This window comes from Polypterus senegalus, chromosome 11 (genome assembly GCF_016835505.1).
Source record: "Polypterus senegalus isolate Bchr_013 chromosome 11, ASM1683550v1, whole genome shotgun sequence".
In the NCBI taxonomy this organism is placed as follows: domain Eukaryota; kingdom Metazoa; phylum Chordata; class Cladistia; order Polypteriformes; family Polypteridae; genus Polypterus; species Polypterus senegalus.
In genome coordinates this window covers 75,292,992-75,312,760 of record NC_053164.1, presented here as the reverse complement: position 1 = coordinate 75,312,760, position 19,769 = coordinate 75,292,992, and the positions used below count along the sequence as shown (strand labels likewise).

General features: G+C 38.3%; 1 long non-coding RNA gene across 1 annotated transcript; it reads left to right on the top strand.

Annotated features, from left to right (window-relative positions):
- Positions 1-5,489: 5,489 nt before the first annotated feature.
- Positions 5,490-17,369, top strand: LOC120539209. The gene is made up of 2 exons (XR_005635571.1): positions 5,490-5,532; positions 16,718-17,369. It is a non-coding gene; the product is annotated as an uncharacterized LOC120539209 (long non-coding RNA).
- The last annotated feature ends 2,400 nt before the right edge of the window (positions 17,370-19,769 follow it).

Sequence of the window (19,769 nt, the reverse complement as noted above, 5' to 3'; positions counted from 1 at the left end):
TGAGAAGGCAGCGAAACAATAAGAAGCGAGCGAGTGACATATACAACCATGTTCATGAGTTCTGCTACTTCGGAAACAAAGCACGATGTAAACCTACACTTTAAATTAAGTTCATAGACAGGCTGCGCTGGCGTTTGTAATTTAGTGCCTGCCCATATAAGGCCGTCCGTCAGCGGCAATCCAATAGCAAACTCCAACTAAATATTCACGGGTGAAGGACTGTGTTTATGGAGAGGAAGATGAGATGGTCAGGGTGGTGTTTGGCACAAACTCAGCGAAACTGCGAGAGAAAGTTTTAAGTGCCAGGACTAAGGTAACATTAAATACAGCCATGGACATAGCACGAGATGGCACCAGCACAGCTGGGAACCTTCGATGCATGTACACCGAGCGGCTCACGTGAACTGACGCAGTGCACAGATAAAAGCAACAGTTCCAAAAGCGCTGAACAAAACCGAATTACACAATTGAAAAGGCAGCAAAAATATGAAGCGTCTGATAAGCATATTCATAAATCCAGCTACTGCGGAAACAAAGCACACGGTGGAAAAAGTCAATGTCCGCTAAAGGAAGACAGTGTAAAAAAACCCGTGCATGCAGTGTGTCAGGTCTCAGATAAAGAAGAAGACGAGCTGTTTATTGATGCAGTAAGAAGCGAATCGATGAATGAAACCTGTCATCTTTACAACGATTGACAAACACGGAATGTAACTTGAACACAACACATCCTACAAATACGAGCCTGATTGAAAGAAATAATGATAATCAAATCCTTGATGACAGCAACACTCAGTAACACTCACAAAACAAATACTGTATATTGACAGTCATGTTACGTTATTTTTAAAATGTTCCCTTTTCTTTTCTAGCTTTTTAACACACTACTTCTCGCTGCGATACGGGTATATATATATGTATATATATATCCCGATCTACATACTCGAATAATGGATACTTTATTAGCCATCAATGATTGTTTTGGTAAAGCCATACTCAGTGTATTCATTAGATGAACGGTAAAAAGTAAGAGCGAGGGGAGGATGACTTATTGAGGCATGCAGGCTGTAGTGCGCGTCAACTCTATCTGAATTGCGCGATCACATTTCAAAAAATATATCTTTTCAAGTTCTATTTAGTCCATATTTGTCAAACTCAAGGGCCACGGGCCACATCCGGCCCGGCGTGTAATTATATCCGGCCCGCGAGATCATTTTATATACTGTATTATTGTTATTAATGGCCCAGGTATATGAAGCGCTGGTAACACAATAAACTACAGATCCCATAATGCAGCGCTTCAGCTGCCTTGCCTAACACTTACGCGTTAATCAAGTCTAGCTTATGATGCTGCAAGTTATTGCGAAGCTAGCTCACACGATGCTGAGAGAAAAGTTGATTCTGAAAATAGAGCCTTTAAAACCGATGGGAGGCTGAGTATATGTTTACTGAACCCGTGTGTCTCATTTGTGGAGCTAATGTGGCTGTAATTACAGAATTTAATCTAAGGCGGCACTATGAGACAAAACATCAGGGTAACCTGAATGCAATGCAGAAGATACAGAAAGCAGAATAATTAAATAAGAATCTGACACTTCAGCGGACGTTTTTACCCGTGCACAATCACAAAGTGATTTCAAGTGAAGCTGCTTTTATGGGAGACACAAATGCACCAGTGCAACTTGCCCCACTTTCCCTGTTGCCAAGTAATGTTAAACCAAGTCGTCACTACGGTGTTCCCAAATACGCACTTTGCTGATAAACTGAGCACACTGAGTTTGCACGGCGCTTTGGTGACTTTGAAGAACAAAAAAAGTCCGTCTACATGCGGCTCGAACCTTGTGCATGTTTGGTAGCACATATCTGTGTGAGAAGCTCTTCTCAGTGATAAAGACTAACAAAACAGCACACAGGAGTCGCCTCACTGATGAGCACCTGCAATCCATCCTGAGAATCTCCACAACACAGAACCTCACACCAAACAGAAACGAATTTGTTGCCAAAAAAAGATGCCAGGCGTCCAGCTCTAAAATGACATATGAGCAAAGACAACTGAATGATTTGATTTGTTATTGCTGAAAGGAACACATTTTATTTATATTTCCAGGTTTTGTTATGCAGCATGTTCATATTTGAATTTGTATAATTTTGACAGGATATATTTTTATGGAGAGCAAAATCTTTTGGGATATTTAAAATCTAAGTTTATTTTTATATAAAATTACATAAGAGTAAAGAAATTTGAATGTTTGTTCTTTTAATGTTTACTTTATTTCTAACTTGTATAATTTAGACAGGATATATTTTTATGGAGAGCAAAATATTATAAGTTGTTTAAGGTTTGAGTTGATTTATTCAGGAATAATATTCCTGTCTGTTTTTACCATTCCTACCAAAGATATTTCTGTCGACTAAATAAAAATTCCTTCTATTTAAAATTTAAATAGAACTTGAACAAATACGATAGTTCATAATATCCACGCAGACTTGCACGTAAGAGCGGGAGTTATCCATTTTAACAAGCAGCGTATTGCACTGATACAAAATAGCTGTGTGTGTATATATGTAGATATGTATGTATATGTATATATATGTTTATATATATGTGTGTGTATGTATGTATATATATATGTATTTGTGTGTATGTATATATGTGTGTGTATGTATGTATGTGTGTATGTATATGTATGTGTATATATATATATATGACAACAACACTCATCACTCACAACAGTGACAAAACAATTACATTGACAATCATGTTACGTTATTTTCAAAATGTTTCCTTTTCTTTTTCATTGCTTCTTTAACACACTACTTCTCCGCTGCGAAGCGCGGGTATTTTGCTAGTATATATATATACCTCGATCTACATACTCTCAAATAGACAAGCCACATGCCGTGGCGCAATTGTAGAGGCTTCGACTCTAGCGCCGACATCCGAGGTTTGGTTCCCGAGAAGGGATGCACTGAGTATGTACGCGCACTTCCCGTTTCATTTTACCCTCGCATCTCCTTGGTTTGGGACGTATGAATCATGTTACGTTATTATTAAAATGTTTCCTTTTCTTTTTACTTCTCCGCTGCCAAGCGCGGGTATTTTGCTATATATATAGATAGATATGACAACAACACTCATATCAATGACAAAACAATTACATTAACAATCATCTTACGTTATTTTTAAAATGTTTCCTTTTCTTTTTCATAACTTCTTTAACACACTACTTCTCCGCTGCAAAGCGCGGGTATTCTGCTAGTATATGTATATATATGTAGATGTGTATATGTATATATATATATATAGATATGTGTATGTGTAGATGTATATGTAGATATGTTTATATGTATATATGTATATGTATATATGTTTATATGTGTCTGTGTCTGTGTGTGTGTGTGTGTGTGTATATATATATATATATATATATGACAGCAACACTCATAACAGTGACAAAACAATTACATTGACAATCATGTTACATTATTTTTAAAATGTTTCCTTTTCTTTTTCACAACTTCTTTAACACACTACTTCTCCGCTGCGAAGCGTGGGTATTTTACTAGTCTATACTAATGAAAAGCAAAGCCCTCACTAACTGACTCATCACTAATTCTCCAACTTCCCGTGTAGGTAGAAGGCTGAAATTTGGCAGGCTCATTCCTTACAGCTTACTTACAAAAGTTAAGCAGGTTTCATTTCGAAATTGTACGCGTAACGGTCAAAGCAGGTTTCATTTCAAAATTGTACGCGTAACGGTCATAACGGTCGACAACGTTCACCATGTTGAATTATCTTATTTATGGCTCCATCTTCACGAAATTTGGTAGGCAGCTTCCCTGCGCTAACCGAAACCAATGTATGTACTTATTTCGGTGGAATGACACCACTTTTGGCCGCCATATTGAACTTTCCAACGGTCTTTCCAATGCTAACTGAATCCTACTTACGTACATATATACGTCCATAGCCTGCACCTCGGTCACCGTGTGAGGCGGTGTTGGGTCCCCCATCCCAACGCCTCCCACGTTATTGCCTGCCTGCCTATATAAGGCCGTCCATCGCTCCAGTCTCTACATTCCCTTCCTTACTTCGCCACAGGATTCACATCTCCCTGCTGATAACTACAGCCTTTTTATTTAATCCACGGCTTCTCCGCTGTTTTTATGTTCGTTTATTACAATTATAGTTATTGTGTAGGTATTTTAGACTTACTTTACATTGTTCAGGTACCCATTTCCTTTATCGTTCCAACTGCACCCCCATTAACATGTCTATCGAGGTGATCACCATCGATCAAAGAACTGTCACTTACCGAGTGGTTTCCATGCCCGGAGATGGCACCTGCCTTTTCCATTCTCTTTGTTACATATTGAACGGCCATATCTGGCTCACTCTTGATATCCGGAGGAACATTGTGTCTTATGTATTGAATGACTGGGACAGGTTCAAGGTGTGGACTGATGACGGTACAGGAGATAATTATACTACACAGGAGCACTATAAGCAGAGGCGTGACCACAGAGCACCAGAGACAAGCCGTGCCAACCCTGCGAAATGCTCTGTCTGTTCAATGAAAACTCTGGAGAAAAATAACATTTGATTTTCAAAACTGAGTTGCTTTCCAATTAGACAGGCACCATGCTGCTCACAGTTCACTTCGCCGCACATTTTGCATTTTGTTGACCACATTCTTTAATTAAAACAGCGTATACGTACCATTCTTCTTTTATTTTCTGATTGGTAACACCAAAGGCTATGCATAGGTGGCTTATTAAAAAGCAGACATCGTCAACCTCAGTCCCTCCGCAAGCTACTGGCTCCACGGTTGAACCCAGCACCGCTGCTACCAACACAGAGCACAGCGCACCAACGTCAGGAACTGACACTCCAAAAGATGTAGATAAGCCTACACAATTCTCTAGCTCTGCGGCTGTGTCGGGTACTCCAAACCTCTGCCTTCAACAAAATATGCAGTCCGGACTGCCTGACTTAAATATGGATAGCCCATCCCAGCCCATTTTAATTAATTATCCCAAGCGCGCATTCGGAAAGACACTCAGATGTTTTAGTGCAAGCTGGTATCAGTATCATGGCTTGAATATTTTGTTGTCCGTGATGCCAGCTTTTGCTTTGCCTGCCGCAAATTTAGTGTTTCCAGTTCGGATCACAAGGACATATTCACCAAACACGACTACACTAAATGGAAAAAAGCTCTAGAAAAAGACGGTGGCGGCATCCACAAACATGCGTCTAGTATCCCGCACGTCACAGCCATGTCTGCATGTGTGGCTGAGTTAGTTTATTATGTTTTATATTTTTGTGAACATTCTCAAAACTTTTTTTTTATATACTGAAATTCTTCTGTTTTATATATTGTGAATTTTGTTTAATGTGAATGCAATCATTGTATCTTTTGTATATAGTTCCTGTTTGCCTGTTGTAGCAGTTGGGCTTTAATTAATGTGACACCCATAGGACGCACATGCAGTGTACAACAGACTCCTGGCAAAAGTTTGATGACGTTTTTGCAGGTAAGGAGCTTCTCAATACTCTCCGTCTCTAGTGTAAGCTGACAAGTTTTGAATTAGTGTTTTCTGTCTGAAACTGCATGGAAACATCACATAATATGGTTATTAATGTATTTTGATGTTCTGTCATCACTTTTGGTCTGCAGAAATGGATTTTAAAAGTGTTTGGTTTAACGGAGATCCAGCCTCATTAGCATATTGTTTGGCTTGCTATAGGAGAATGAGAAAACGCCTGACGCTGCGTGTGCTGACTGTGCCCCTTACTGCTTGTTTGGTAGAATAAATGTCAGAATCCAAATATTGGTGTGTCTGTCTTCCCTTAAAGCATCAGCAACCATTCTAAAGCTGCTACAAATGGCAAAAGTATCAGCACCGGGCAGAGACGGGTGAAAGCATAGTTCAACTACTGGGTCCAGCCCAGATAGAAAAGAATAGATATTATGTGAAAAGCATTGGGGAGGCTGTTCAGTTCCTTGCATTGAATGAACTGGCTCTGCGTGGTCACAATCACGTAGGTATGGAGGAGGGACTTTTCCTTAAGTTCTTTAATTACACAATCAGAAAAGATGCCAGACTTGCAGAAATTGTAAAATACATCCCAGACAACACAAAGTACACATCTAATGTAATTCAAAATGAAATAATTGAGACTCTTGCCAAAATGGTGGTAAAAGATATCAGGACCAAATATGAAAAAGCTGGACTTTGCATTAAAAGTGATGGTACCAGGGATCGCTATAACATTGAGAATTTGTCTGCAGTGATTAGATTCGTCCAGAACTCCATCCCTGAAGAACACCTGATTGGCTTAATTGAACTGAATCAGCTTCATGCTGAATATATTTGTAACCAAATTCTGTCACATCTCTCTGAGCTAGGTTACAGCCCATACAATTTAGTGTGTCAGTGTTTTGATGGTGCTTCTGTCATGTCTTGGGCAAGGCGTGGTGTCCAGGCTTTGTTACAAAACAAAGTTGGTAAGTACATTCCATATGTACACTGCTACAACCACCAGCTCCATTTAGCAGTGATACATACAATGTAATCAGAACCTTTGGCTAAGAAGTTCTTTGACTGGTCAAATTCATTGAACACATTTTTTCACAGACATTATGTTCCACACACATACAATACACCCACACTTAAAAGACTTCTAGAAATATGATGGACCAGTCATTATGTTGTCACAAAGTCCATTGTCAACAATGAGGAAGCTATAAGGGGGCTTCTCTCAGAGGTAGCAGAGGCTGACACTGCCCCTTTTTACATTTGCATAGAGGCATGTGGTCTTTTGACCCAATTAAAAAAGCAGAATTTCTTCAATACAGGAAAATTCCTACTTCATGTGCTTGGTGTGCTGACACCAGCCAATGCAATTGAGCATTTCTCTCAGCGTGAAAGTAGGCCTACCAATTCGCTCAAAAGGAAATGGAAAGTTAATTCACAGCTTGATGATAATATTGTCGTGTCTACGCTTGGGCATGGTGACTGTAATGAACAAATTGCTCCTTATCAGACTTTTAAAAGGGCTATGTTCAGCATTCTTGATAGAGCTATTGTAGAAATGGAGACAAGATTCTCTCAGAGAAATGTTGAACTATTGAGGGCCACATCACTTCTCCTGCCAAAATCAGAATTATTTCTTGATCATTCTCTCCTGAAACCACTTCAGGCACTTGCAGACACAGAGCAAAACAGCATGAGCTTGCAAAATGAAATTGCTGTGGCAAAAGCAATGTTGATCAATAAACTGCCAGCTGATGCTAATCTCTCTGAAGCACGCAAATGCATTCAGCAGTACAAAGAGGCCTTCCCTATGTTACATTCGCTATATGTCACAGCACTCATCATTGGTGTGTCTTTAGCTGCATGCGAAAGCTCTTTCTCTACTTTGAACCGCATTCTCACTTCACTCTGCCGAACAATGCTGCATTCAAGGAAGAGAAATTTAGTTATGGGCAGCACAGTGGCGCAGTGGTAGCGCTGCTGCCTCGCAGTTAGGAGACCCTGGTTCGCTTCCCGGGTCCTCCCTGCGTGGAGTTGCATGTTCTCCCTGTGTCTGCGTGGGTTTCCTCCGGGCACTCCGGTTTCCTCCCACAATCCAAAGACATGCAGGTTAGGTGGATTGGCGATTCTAAATTGGCCCTAGTGTTTGTGTGTGTCCTGCGGTGGGTTGGCACCCTGCCCAGGATTGGTTCCTGCCTTGTGCCCTGTGTTGGCTGGGATTGGCTCCAGCAGACCCCCGTGACCCTGTATTCAGATTCAGCGGGTTTGAAAATGGATGGATGGATGGAAATTTAGTCATTCTGGCACATGAGAAAAGCATCACAGAAAATCTAGACATGAATGAATTTATTTCAGAATTTGCCAAGAGTAACCGCAGACTGGTCCTGTAGATAATATCCAGGTTAAACACTGGAAACTGATATCCCATAGCCTCCTTAATGACTACAATGAGCCACGTTTCTATTCTTGCTCTCATTTGTTGTATACATTTGACTTTATTGATATTTACCTTGTAGATGCAGTTCTATATTTGTTCACAAAAAATAATAATACAAGTTCCATTGCCTCTGTTAATTTTATTGAACAATAGGTTATGATTTATGACACAATTTTTGATTTTATATGTTATATAAAACTATGTTGTTATTATTTTTGACCCCCCTACAAAAATGGGGATGAATGGATGGATATTTTTTGCCCCCCGAGACAAGCCAAATGCCCACCCACACATGATATTCTGGTCACACCTCTGACTATAAGAGTGAACTGCTTAAGCCCTTCACCTTTGGTTCTGCATGTGAGGTGATGCCTGCCGCTGAATTGTTCGGTTGTCGCTTTCAAGTGTACCGAAATGGCCAGATATTTTACACCTTTCAACAACCGCCAATTGCTCTTAAACACAGGTGACGATTTCAGTTGTGGACACTTTGATGTTTATGAATGTTTAAACTCTCAAAAGCTGGATGCGAAGTTATCGATGAAACCGGTTGTATACTTACAACGTTTGACAGATGCCGAATGTCACTTCAACACAAGTCCTGCAAATACTGTTGTAATTGAAACAAACCATGAAACTCAAACCGATTATGACAGCAGCAATCCAAGCTGTGAGATTTGAAACAAGATTACTTTTCATACGGCCAACTGTACGTTGCATGCTCAAGAGTAAGCTCAGCCCACAGCTTGGTCATATTACAATCGGATGGCCGAACTCACAATGTGGTATACAAAGAGATCCTTAACAAATAATTATTGGTATATTTTTCCCTCAGTTTAAAAAGGTTTAATTTTCTTCTTAATAAAAATTTGAAGGCAGTACTTCACCGCTGCAAAGTGCGGGTATTTTGCTAGTAGTTAATAAAATAATGAGGGAAGTGTTACCACCTGGCTATAAAACAGCTTGTCAATCAAATGTCCACCTACTTTTGAGCCCCTGGAAAAGGGGGTTATGCAGAAAAATGGTTATCATTCCTAAACAGCTCAAACAATATTTTTGGTAAACCCCCCTTAAATTAAAGTTGAAAGTCTAAAATTCAGTTACATAATGTTTGCTTTATTTCAAATTTATTGTAGTGGCGTACAGAGCCAAAATGATGTAAATTGTGTCACTGTCCAAATGCTTATGGACCTGACTGTATGCATTGCATTTGATGGCCATTCCAGTAGATGGCATATAACAAACATTTGTAGTAATGCATTTTATTACTACATATCTTAGTGATGTGCCATCTGTTGGAATGACAAATGCAGTGCATGTTATTACTACATGCATCACAAAATAAATTCCAATATGGTGCACTGCAGACATTAAGGCTGACGTTTGTGTTGATTACTTATATTTCAACTCACCTTAGACCAGCAGCTTGTTATACTCTAAAGCTACAAAATGTATAGTGGGTTACAATATAACAGAGATTAGGTTGTGGTTGAATCTTGAATGCAGTGCAGTGAGTTTAAGAGAAAGTCTTGTGTGTGATGTACTACTGTCTCTAGCACCATCTTTAAATGATTGATGGATTTACTGATTTAAGCATACAGAGGTGTACAGGCTTTAAAGCACACAGTCAAGCACAAAAATACTGCATGAAAGATATTTTGTTGAGGGCTCTGCATTTTGGGACAGTTCCAAGCAAAAAATTATTTTTTTTTTGGTGGATAGCTTCTAACAGCTTAGGAACAGCAGGTGGTAAGAAAGATTAGAAGGATCATACAATCAGCAAAAAATGAGGCAACAAATATCTTTGTCTCATATAGAAATGGATTTTGCCAGACTGCAAAACTTGCAGAAAAACACAAAATATGATTATGTTTGTCACTTTTATTAACAGCTATAGGTCATTTAGAAAAGAAATTATAACATTTCGGGGCGTGTTGCTGAAAGTTTTCTTTTTAAATGCAGTGTTTATTCACAATGTCAGAATTGTAATGGAATTGATGCAATTGTATGATTTTTAAAGGGTCCATATGGATTCTTTTTATACTTACTAATACTTAGTCTGAATCTCAAGCAGCTAGAGCCATTTGCAAATCTAAGGGGCGCAACAGGTTACCCAGATATTTATAGAACACCTGTACATTATGAAGCTATCCACATAGAGGAGGATAAAAACAACCTAACCTCATGACTTTAGACAAAGTTCAGAAGCACTCTAACACACTTTTCACTGACAAGCACAGAGAGCTCTACAAGTGTATAAATGCTCAAATAAAACACAAAGTGGCATTGCATGTAACAAAACAAATGCCCTGCAATATCTACATACAGGACAGATTGCCAGGCTGGCAAAGAAGGGCAAGAAGCTGAAGGCGCAGAAGGTGGAACAACAGGATACAGAACAAGTACAATCCAAACTCTGACAGAGGAGCCAACAATAAGAGTTATATTGAGAAGCACTGCCTACAATGCAGGGTGACTCAGTTTGTTCTAAAATTGGCTTTACAGCTTCTTGTTTAGAAGCCATTATGGGCTTTGGTCAAAGTGTTCACCCAAGTAATGGATATTGGTGAATTACTATAGCGTGGCCAAAGACATAGAAATATTAATAATTTTTTGCAAGCATGATATTATTTTACAAAACTTTAGCAAAATACTGTCTGTTATTCACTGTGTGTTGGATCATAACAGACTATCCCATGACACAGCTGTGGCTTTATCATTTTTATAGAATCCCAAGCCCAAGAGAGCACAGGGTTAATACCAAAATGGAAGTATATTCACTTTGATAATTATGAGTACTAAGAAAACAAATTCTTTTAAAAACCAGTTACTGTACATTGTAGTCTGTGTGTGTGTGTGTCTTTGTGAGGAAGATAGGGTGTTAATCATTGTGGTAAATGTTGGGGCGCCAACCCGGCTTTCCCCATTTATTTATATTCATCAAATAAAACAACATTCAGTGGCACAAATACAAAAGCAAATGTCGCCCTCTGACCTTCTAACAAATAAACAGCTGCCTATCAAGGCTTCCTTATAACTGATTACAGGTGATTATAAATTAAACTCAAAGAAACTAAAATAACAATCAGGACCGAAGTGGTCCATGAATAGCTGCTAGAAATGCAATGCCAGGGAATGAGATCTGCCACTATCAGTTTCTGGTTCGAAAATGAACACAGACTTCTGACTTCTCTGTTCTTTATACAGTATGGTCAGTGGGGAGGAAGGGGGCGTGGCTTATAGGTCTGGAGTAGAAGTGATGTCATAGCTCCCATTTGAATTCATCCCCTTATCTGTGAGGAAAAAAGGAAAAATGGTCACCTACTGTGTATTCCTACTCCCATAGCACTCGTGTCTGACAATAGATAAATAGATAAGGCACTCAATAATAGATGGATAGCTAGTTCAATATACGATAGATAGATAGATAGATAGATAAAGCACTGTATACACTATGAACAGTACAGCCACAGATAGATGGTTAGATAGATCCTTAAGGCCAATAATACTAATAATGCTGCTAAAATATAGTAGTATCAGTAATATCTCAGATAACATAAACCACTGGGAGCCCTCACACTGTAGAAAAGGAAAGTCAAATTCTGCCTGGTTAAGTTTAACTTGTTGCCCAACATCTGCATGAGTATTCTACAAGGTGTCACTACAGACTGTTCTTCTACAATGGAGGTTTAACCATTGGATTGTAACAGGAGAGTTATCGCTTAAGGTTAAAATTGAATTAATGACTAATAGCATATGGTCTGTTTCTGAGAAGTAATAGATACTACAAACTTTTGGCTAATATGCATTTCTTTCAAATGGATGTAAAGAATGAAGAAGCATCCATACCGTTATTTTATTTGAAGAACTGCAATTAACTTGTGATGATTGTGCTGAAAAATATAAATAAATAAAACCTAATCAGAGAAAGTGCTTTGTTTCACTTTACACGTTTTTCTCCATTATTATTCTCTGAGTGTCAGTGAAGCGGTACTTAAAAATTTAGAATTATGTGTGGTGTTATTATGTTCATAGAGTGCAGGTTATTATCATTACTATGATCATGTGGAAGGCTGCTGCTTAATGTCAAAATGGGAAGATTTTGAAGTTTAAGACTCCCAGTAAAGCACGTACAACTTTCCAATAAAAACAAGCGTGGTCAATTAGTTCTTTAGAAATTCCAGGTTCATCATGATTTGGGCTAAAATGGGATCCATTCCTCCATGGTATGTTTTTATTTCTTGTAAAACCTGAATCATTAGACAGAATCATCTAGTCCATTGATCGAAGATTTTACAAAAACTTTCCCTAAGGGCACCACATTACATTTACAATATACTGCCTTTCTTATTAAATCTATCGCACTGGTGGGAATAAATAAGGTAGGCACTGCCGTTAAACACCCAGAGAAATTCCCTGATATTTAATCTCATGTCATTTGGACTTTCGGAAAATGAAGGAAAATATCAGAAAGTCTCAATTTTTATTTTTATTTCATTTTTCTTTCTACTTAGAGACTCCTAGATGATTAAAAATAATTGTTTTTCTTCTATTAAAATATTCTTTCCGTGCTGTTTTAATTAAAAGCTATCGGAATCAGATAAAGACAGAAATGTGTTATTAAATCATGCAGACACCTTCTTAGTGTAGAACATACTTTATTGCATTAGATATGTTTTTCAAAATGAAATTTTGTTCTGCATTTCGAAAATAAACTGCAGTAGTAAATAAAAATATAGCAAATAAGTGAATGCTAAGCAAACATATGCAAATAATGCCGGTTGGGTGTCTTGGAAAAGTGAAGTGCAGTTTCTATATTCAGAGAGAGAAGGGCAAGACAGACATCCCATTGTAAATAGTTGTGGGGAACAAACTAATTGAAATAGTGCCATTTACTTTATCATGGCCCCCCTTGTAATAGCTTTTCCTTGACCTTTTCTACAAAGGTCATACCAATCCTAGTCTGCCGTCTCTAGTGATGTTGTGAACAAGTCTGAAATAGTTTGAAAGTACTAGTAGCAGCTGAAGGCACAGAATTTAAAACACTTTATAGGTTTTATTACCTTGCATGTGATTTGCTGTAGAATGCCTCCACTCCATGTGAAGGTTATATTGCCTCGAGAAGAGCTATTCACACATAACATTTGTTAGAAACCAATAACATTTGTTCCCTGCTAAGCTCCTTAAAAGAAGGTTCAGTATTTCCAAAGCTGAAGTGACTTTTTCCAAGAGTAACAAACTGTCATTTACCCCAGACAATTCTTTTGTCAACTGAAGTTGTATTTAGTAATTCTACAAAACATCTCCCAGACACGCGTTCAATGGATGCTAACTGGTTAAGAGTCTGAATAGGGAATAAAAAATCATGTCAAGTTTGACAAAAATATGGTTTTGGAATATAGAGGTAAGCATGACTACATATCCATCCATCCATTATCCAACCCGCTATATCCTAACTACAGGTTCACGGGGGTCCACTGGAGCCAATCCCAGCCAACACAGGGTGCAAGGCAGGAAACAAACCCCAGGCAGGGCGCCAGCCCACCGCAGCATGACCACATATCTAGGGAGTAACTGATCATATTATAGATGATGGCAGCGTTTTTTCAAGGAATTGTATTATTAGTAATGGCATTTTTATTTAGGTAATCTAAAAGTGGCTTACAAACATGAGTCATTAAATACACAGTTTACAAGCAGTGGGGAATAAAAATGTAAAGCAGAACACAAAAAAGGCCATATGGTAAAATAAAACTCAAATAACACTTTACTGGACATTTGTTTGAGTCATTACAGCTACACATGAGGGGTAGAAGAGAAAAAAGTTTAAAAACTCCCATCTTGCTTCATAAAGATGCCCTGTTCACTAGCGATTATAAATTATACCCAATAAAACTGAAATAATAACTAGGCACGACATGGTGCATGAATACATTTTAGAAAGTCACTTCTGAGGCGCTATCAGTTGCTAGTTGAGAAATTAATCCAAACTTCTGGGTTCTCTGTTCCTTATATCCTTACAGGTAACTATTGACACCTGAATTTTAAATCACATATTATGTCATGCTCTGTATATTCAAGTAATTATCATTATTATTCATGGCATTCATATTCAAAATCCGTACTAACCCCTATTTTCTCTTCTGTTCTTTGTCCAATTTTCTGGGGTGGCGACCTGCGCCACCACCACCTGATCAAAGCACCGTGATGTCCCTACATTGATGGATTAAAGGCCAGAAGTCCACATGACCGTCATCATCAAGTTCTTCCATGAGAACCCTGAGTACCATGAGGACTGATTGATGTCATTTATGTTAGGTAGAATGCCTAGAGGGGGCTGGGTGGTCTCATGGCCTGGAACCCCTGCAGATTTTACTTTTTTTACCAGCCATCTGGAGTTTTTTTTTTTTTTGTATGTTTTTTCTGTCCTCCCTGGCCATCGGACCTTACTTTTATTCTATGTTAATTAGTGTTCCCTTTGTTTTAATTCTTATTTATTTTGTCTTTTTTCTCTTTCTTCATCATTGTAAAGCACTTTGAGCTACATTATTTGTATAAAAATGTGCTATATAAATAAATGTTGTTGTTGTTATTGATGTTATATAATGAGTGAGGTGGAAGGGGATACATCCAGGTCTTAAGCAGAAGTGATGTCATTGCTCTCCTTTGAATTCATCCTCATTTCTGTGAGGTAAAAAGGAAATGCAATGCAAATACAAATACATCCATCCATCCATTATCCAACCCGCTATATCCTAACTACAGGGTCACGGGGGTCTGCTGGAGCCAATCCCAGCCAACACAGGGTGCAAGGCAGGAAACAAATACCGGGCAGGGCGCCAGCCTACCACAGATACAAATACATCTTATACTAATTACTAAATGCAGAACTGGTACACATATTAATCTGGATTTTTAAAACACACGAAGAGCAAGTTAGAAGTGATTAAACATAAATGGAAACCAACAATTTCTATTTATTAATTAATTGACAAACCATGACCAGTTTGGCAACGGTGGAGATTAAAATTGTACGAGAGTATGTCAAAAATAAACCCACAGACCTGGAGACCTCAACCAACTGGCCGCCTATCCCCCTCCTGGGTTTCCTATGTTGTTGTCTGTGCTGGCCTTCCAATTTTTGGAATTTTTCCCTCTGATGATTCTAACGCTCCTTTATTTGAGATGATTTTTCCATATGCAGGAGAGCAGCCTGGCAGTAGAGCAGTGGCACCAAGTGCCACATCCACATACCAAGAAGAGTAACAGAATAGATTTTAAAATATTGTGATACTCTGTGCAAAATGAAAAACAACAAACAGGAATGCAGTTTGCACAGCTAATAATACAGTAGATATAATAAATAGATAGTTAAAGCACTATATACAGTCATAGATAGAGACAGATCCTTAAACCCAATAATATTAATCACGTTGATAAAATATAGAAAGATTAAAAATAACTTAGATAAACTAAAGTTCTGGGAGACCACATACTGTAGAAAAAGAAAGGCAAAGTCTACCTGGTTGAGTCTAATTAGATCCTGGGAATCTCCAAGAACATTCTATTGTAGGAAGTCTGAAAAGTCTCATGATGTTTTCTAAAGAGGTCCTTATGAAGGTGCTTTATAAATCAGTAGGTTGGATGGTAATGGGAAGCTCATTCCACAGCCTGGATATGAGAACAGAGAGGAATCATCCAGTTTCAGCTTGACAATTGAGAGAAGACAGAGTTGACACAAGAGTAACCACTCTCTAATATAATATATAATCTAATAATTGTAAAAAAAAGTATTTGAGGGAGAAGGTTATTATTCTATACAACTAATCTATTACAAGAACCTTCTGATGAATAAATACTTTTACAAATTATGACGAAACAAAGGTCATCATGTATTTGAGAATATACAAAATGATAAGTCACAAAAGTACACATAGTAAGTTCCCAGAGTTGGAAATGTAATTTCCTGTCTTGGATGGCTACCTGTTTTAAGGAGACTGACAGACACGTTTAGGGAAATCTTTTCTTTAGAGCCAATGGAGATAAAATAATTATAGATCCCCTTCATATTAATTGAATTACAAATGTAATGCATACAGGTATAAATAATCAAAGTCATGTCTATAACTTAATTGCTGGCTTACAAAAAAATTGAACGGAATCAGTGAATATGACCATCTGTACATTATAGAAACATACATTGACCTGAGTTAATAAGGAGAAGTGCTGAAAACATAACATGAAAGATATGGACATAATGAAAACTGCAAAACAAGCCCACCTTATAAATTCACTCAGCAAATAGAGGAAAATTTAGGGAATGTGTAAAAATGTAAAGAATGTGCTGCACAAAAAAGTTAAGTTGTTTATGTAAGTGTAAATATCAAGATAAACAGCCAGGTATGTCTGAAAAGAAACAATAATAGGGATTATCAAAATGCAGCCTGGAGAGCATCCAACATCAAACCTGATAAAACGAAACGGCAGTCAGAAGTAGTGAACATCTGGTTATGAAAGCAGGAGTATTTACAGAAAACAACCCATTTCATGCAACATTTGAAACACAAGCCAAGGTAGAACAAAAATGTTCTGTCTGGTGTGAACCACCAGGGGGTGGTGCAGCATTTAAAACCCAAGACACACAGGTACAGTTCCAGAAGCCAATAAAGAGATTTATTGTCACAAATGACCTACTACACTCTATAGCTTCAACAGCATGACTCTCTCTTTTTCCACTCCATCCAGGTGAGCTTCATCCAACTACTCTCCCAATTCTGACTGGCAGAGCAGCTTCCTTTATCCCAGACCCAGGAATACTTCTGGTGCTGTCACATTGCATCTAGGAAAAACTTCCGGGACAGATGGAACCTTCCTGTGATAGGAGAGTCTGCCTTCAGCAGTTCCCCTTAGTGGTACCCGAGGATTCCAACAGGGCTGCCCAGCAAAACTACATACTGTAGCTCTGGGAAGCTTTCTCCTCCTATGCATCCATTATAACAGAAAAGTACCACTAACCAACCTGGTCAGGATTCCTGGCCACCCACATCTTTTCATTAAAAAGAATTTAATGCCAGCCAACCCATGTTGTCTGATGCAATGGAGAAATCAAAGACTAGAAGTACTGAGGAGCAGAGCAATAAAAAAAACTTAAGACAAGCCTTCAGTTGGATCCTTGTTGCAAATGGACAGGGGAGAGTCGATGGTGTTGATGGAGTAAGTAACAACAGAATATAGAGTTGTTATTGTCACAGAGTACAATACAATTCTTACTTGCATGTGCTAATTAACAGGTAACACAATCCCACTCTCTGGTGGGAATGTTTACATAAAATACCAGCACTCTTAAAAGCAGGATATATTAAAAAATGTTGCAGAAATAAAGCATATATAAACTGTATACGTCTGTTGGTGTCCTTTACAAATATATAAGTAAAAAGGTGTATAGATGTTAATTCCCGTAATGTGAAAATAATGAAGCATTTTATTTTTCGTGTTATTATGCTGAACCAGTTTGATGCTGATGAATATATTTCTGAATAACCTTTTGTAGTCTAAGGGCAAGAATCTTGGTAAGTAGCTCAGCATTCACATTCATTGTCAATAATGATCTACACTTTTAACAACGGATAAAACTGTTTCGTTCTTTGGCAATAATGACAGTGCTACTGCATCTGTGTCAGATTAATATTAGGGCTCAAGTATTTGTTTGAAATCTAGGACTGAAGGATATGAAATGGAGGCTCTCACAATTGTTACTAGAACAGCAGAAGTACTTTGGGTCATATATGGTCAAACCAACATCTCTGATTGAATTTATGCTAGACAGACATTGTTAATGGGACATCTAGTGGAGTAGGATCTTGGTCAAGGACAGTGGTGTCTCTACATTAAGAGCAAATGGAGCACTGCTCGCCATCTTCCAGCAAATGGCACAGTTCAGAAAAAAATTATATAAGGATAACCATGTTTGTTAAAATGTTTCTAGCAAACTCAAATTGGTAATAATATTCATTTTCATCATCATTTTTTCAGCCCTGTGTCATTAGCAGTTTTTCAGGTTGCTTGGGTAGGCCCTTGAACCCTGCAGTGTCTGGCATGTGTACAGGTGTGCAACCTGATCTTTTCAGTTCCATCCTGGGACCTTTATGTTGGTGGTAGTACTGTATGACATTATGTTGAAAGGTCTAAATTTGTTTATGGCTTTTTTGCCTGATATTTTATTATCATTGGTGCTGGCAGCCTAATAAATTGTGAAATGTACTGTCTCTCCCTCGTCTCCTCATATAAGGTTTACTGGAAGTGGTCTCTGTAGTATATTGTAAATCTGGACTTTTGGGGATTCCGTAGTAATAAGGAATTATTGTATTGGAGAGCTATTAGGAAGTAGAGAATAATAATAAGGTTGTGTAACGTGTACTCTGAAAACGATCTTAGTAAAAGGACATGCTAGTTTACTACTTTGAACCTGTCTCTGTCTTCTTCCTTTTATTAGTACAATACTATTACCCATAGATATAATACTGGCGACGTAGATGCGACACACTTAAAAGTACACCTCTATTGCTACGCAACGTGTAAAGTAAGTTTTTTTTTTCTTACCGCTGGAGAGGAAAGTGAAAAACTGCAATTTTTTCTATTTATGTGGTAAAGTTCCTTCGCCATTCACTGAAGATAAGCACAAGGGATAAAATTGCAATGATATTGGGACATTTCAGGCCATTCGATGATTCGGTGGCGCAATGGGGCGCTTATACGGAGCGATCTGAGTTTTTTGTGAAAGCCAACACCATTGACAATGACCTGAAAGTGCTGACATTTCTTAGCATTATCGGGGCAAAGACATTTAGTCTACTGAGAAGTTTGGTACAGCCAGGAAAACCCGGTGAAAAGTCATTTAATGATATTGTAAGGATCCTGGAATCACATTTTTCGCCTAAGCCATTATTAATAGCTCTCCAATACCTATATTATTATTATACTCTTTAATATTATGGAATTCCCAAAAGTTCAGACTTTAAATATACGACAGTCTCCTTCCTCGGCCACCTAGCATTGCTGCTGCTGTCACTCCACTCTTCCATGGCTTCTTCTATGCTGCTCCAATGGTCTTTTTCCTACTGTGTCCCATGCACCGACTCTGTATTACACTAATTACTTGTGGTCAGAGGCAACACCATCTGCACTCACTTTCCTCAAGTCCATGAGCTGATCCAAGTCAGAATCCTTCCTGAGACTTGACAGTGGCCACATACACAGGCCAATGGCTTTAAGCAGAGGAGCAGGTTTTGTAAATGATACTGTTTATGTGCTTGATCTTCTGTCTCTGTCTATGTTGCTCACTCTCTCTCACACACACACACACACACACAACAACAACAACTAATTTATTGATATAGCACATTTTCATACAAACAATGTAGGTCAAAGTACCTTAGAAGATGTCAAAGAGAAAGTTACATGGAAAAAAATGTAAGATTAGGCAATAATATGAATGCATAAGTAACAAAGAAAAAGGTAAGGTCATATGGCTAGGAGGACAGAAAAAACAAAAAATCTCCAGTTAGGCTGAAGAAAATGCAAGGCGTTACAAGGCCAAAAGACCACCGAGCCCCAACTGGGTATTTTACCTAACATAAATTATCTTAAATCAGTCCTTTTTGTTTTAAGGCTCCACAAGATAGGATTTGATGAAGTTGGTCTCATGGGCAACTGAGACACGCGCCTTCGTTTCATCATCACAGGTGGCTGTAAGGTGCTACACACACATACACACACACACAGCATTTGCAGTTTCTCA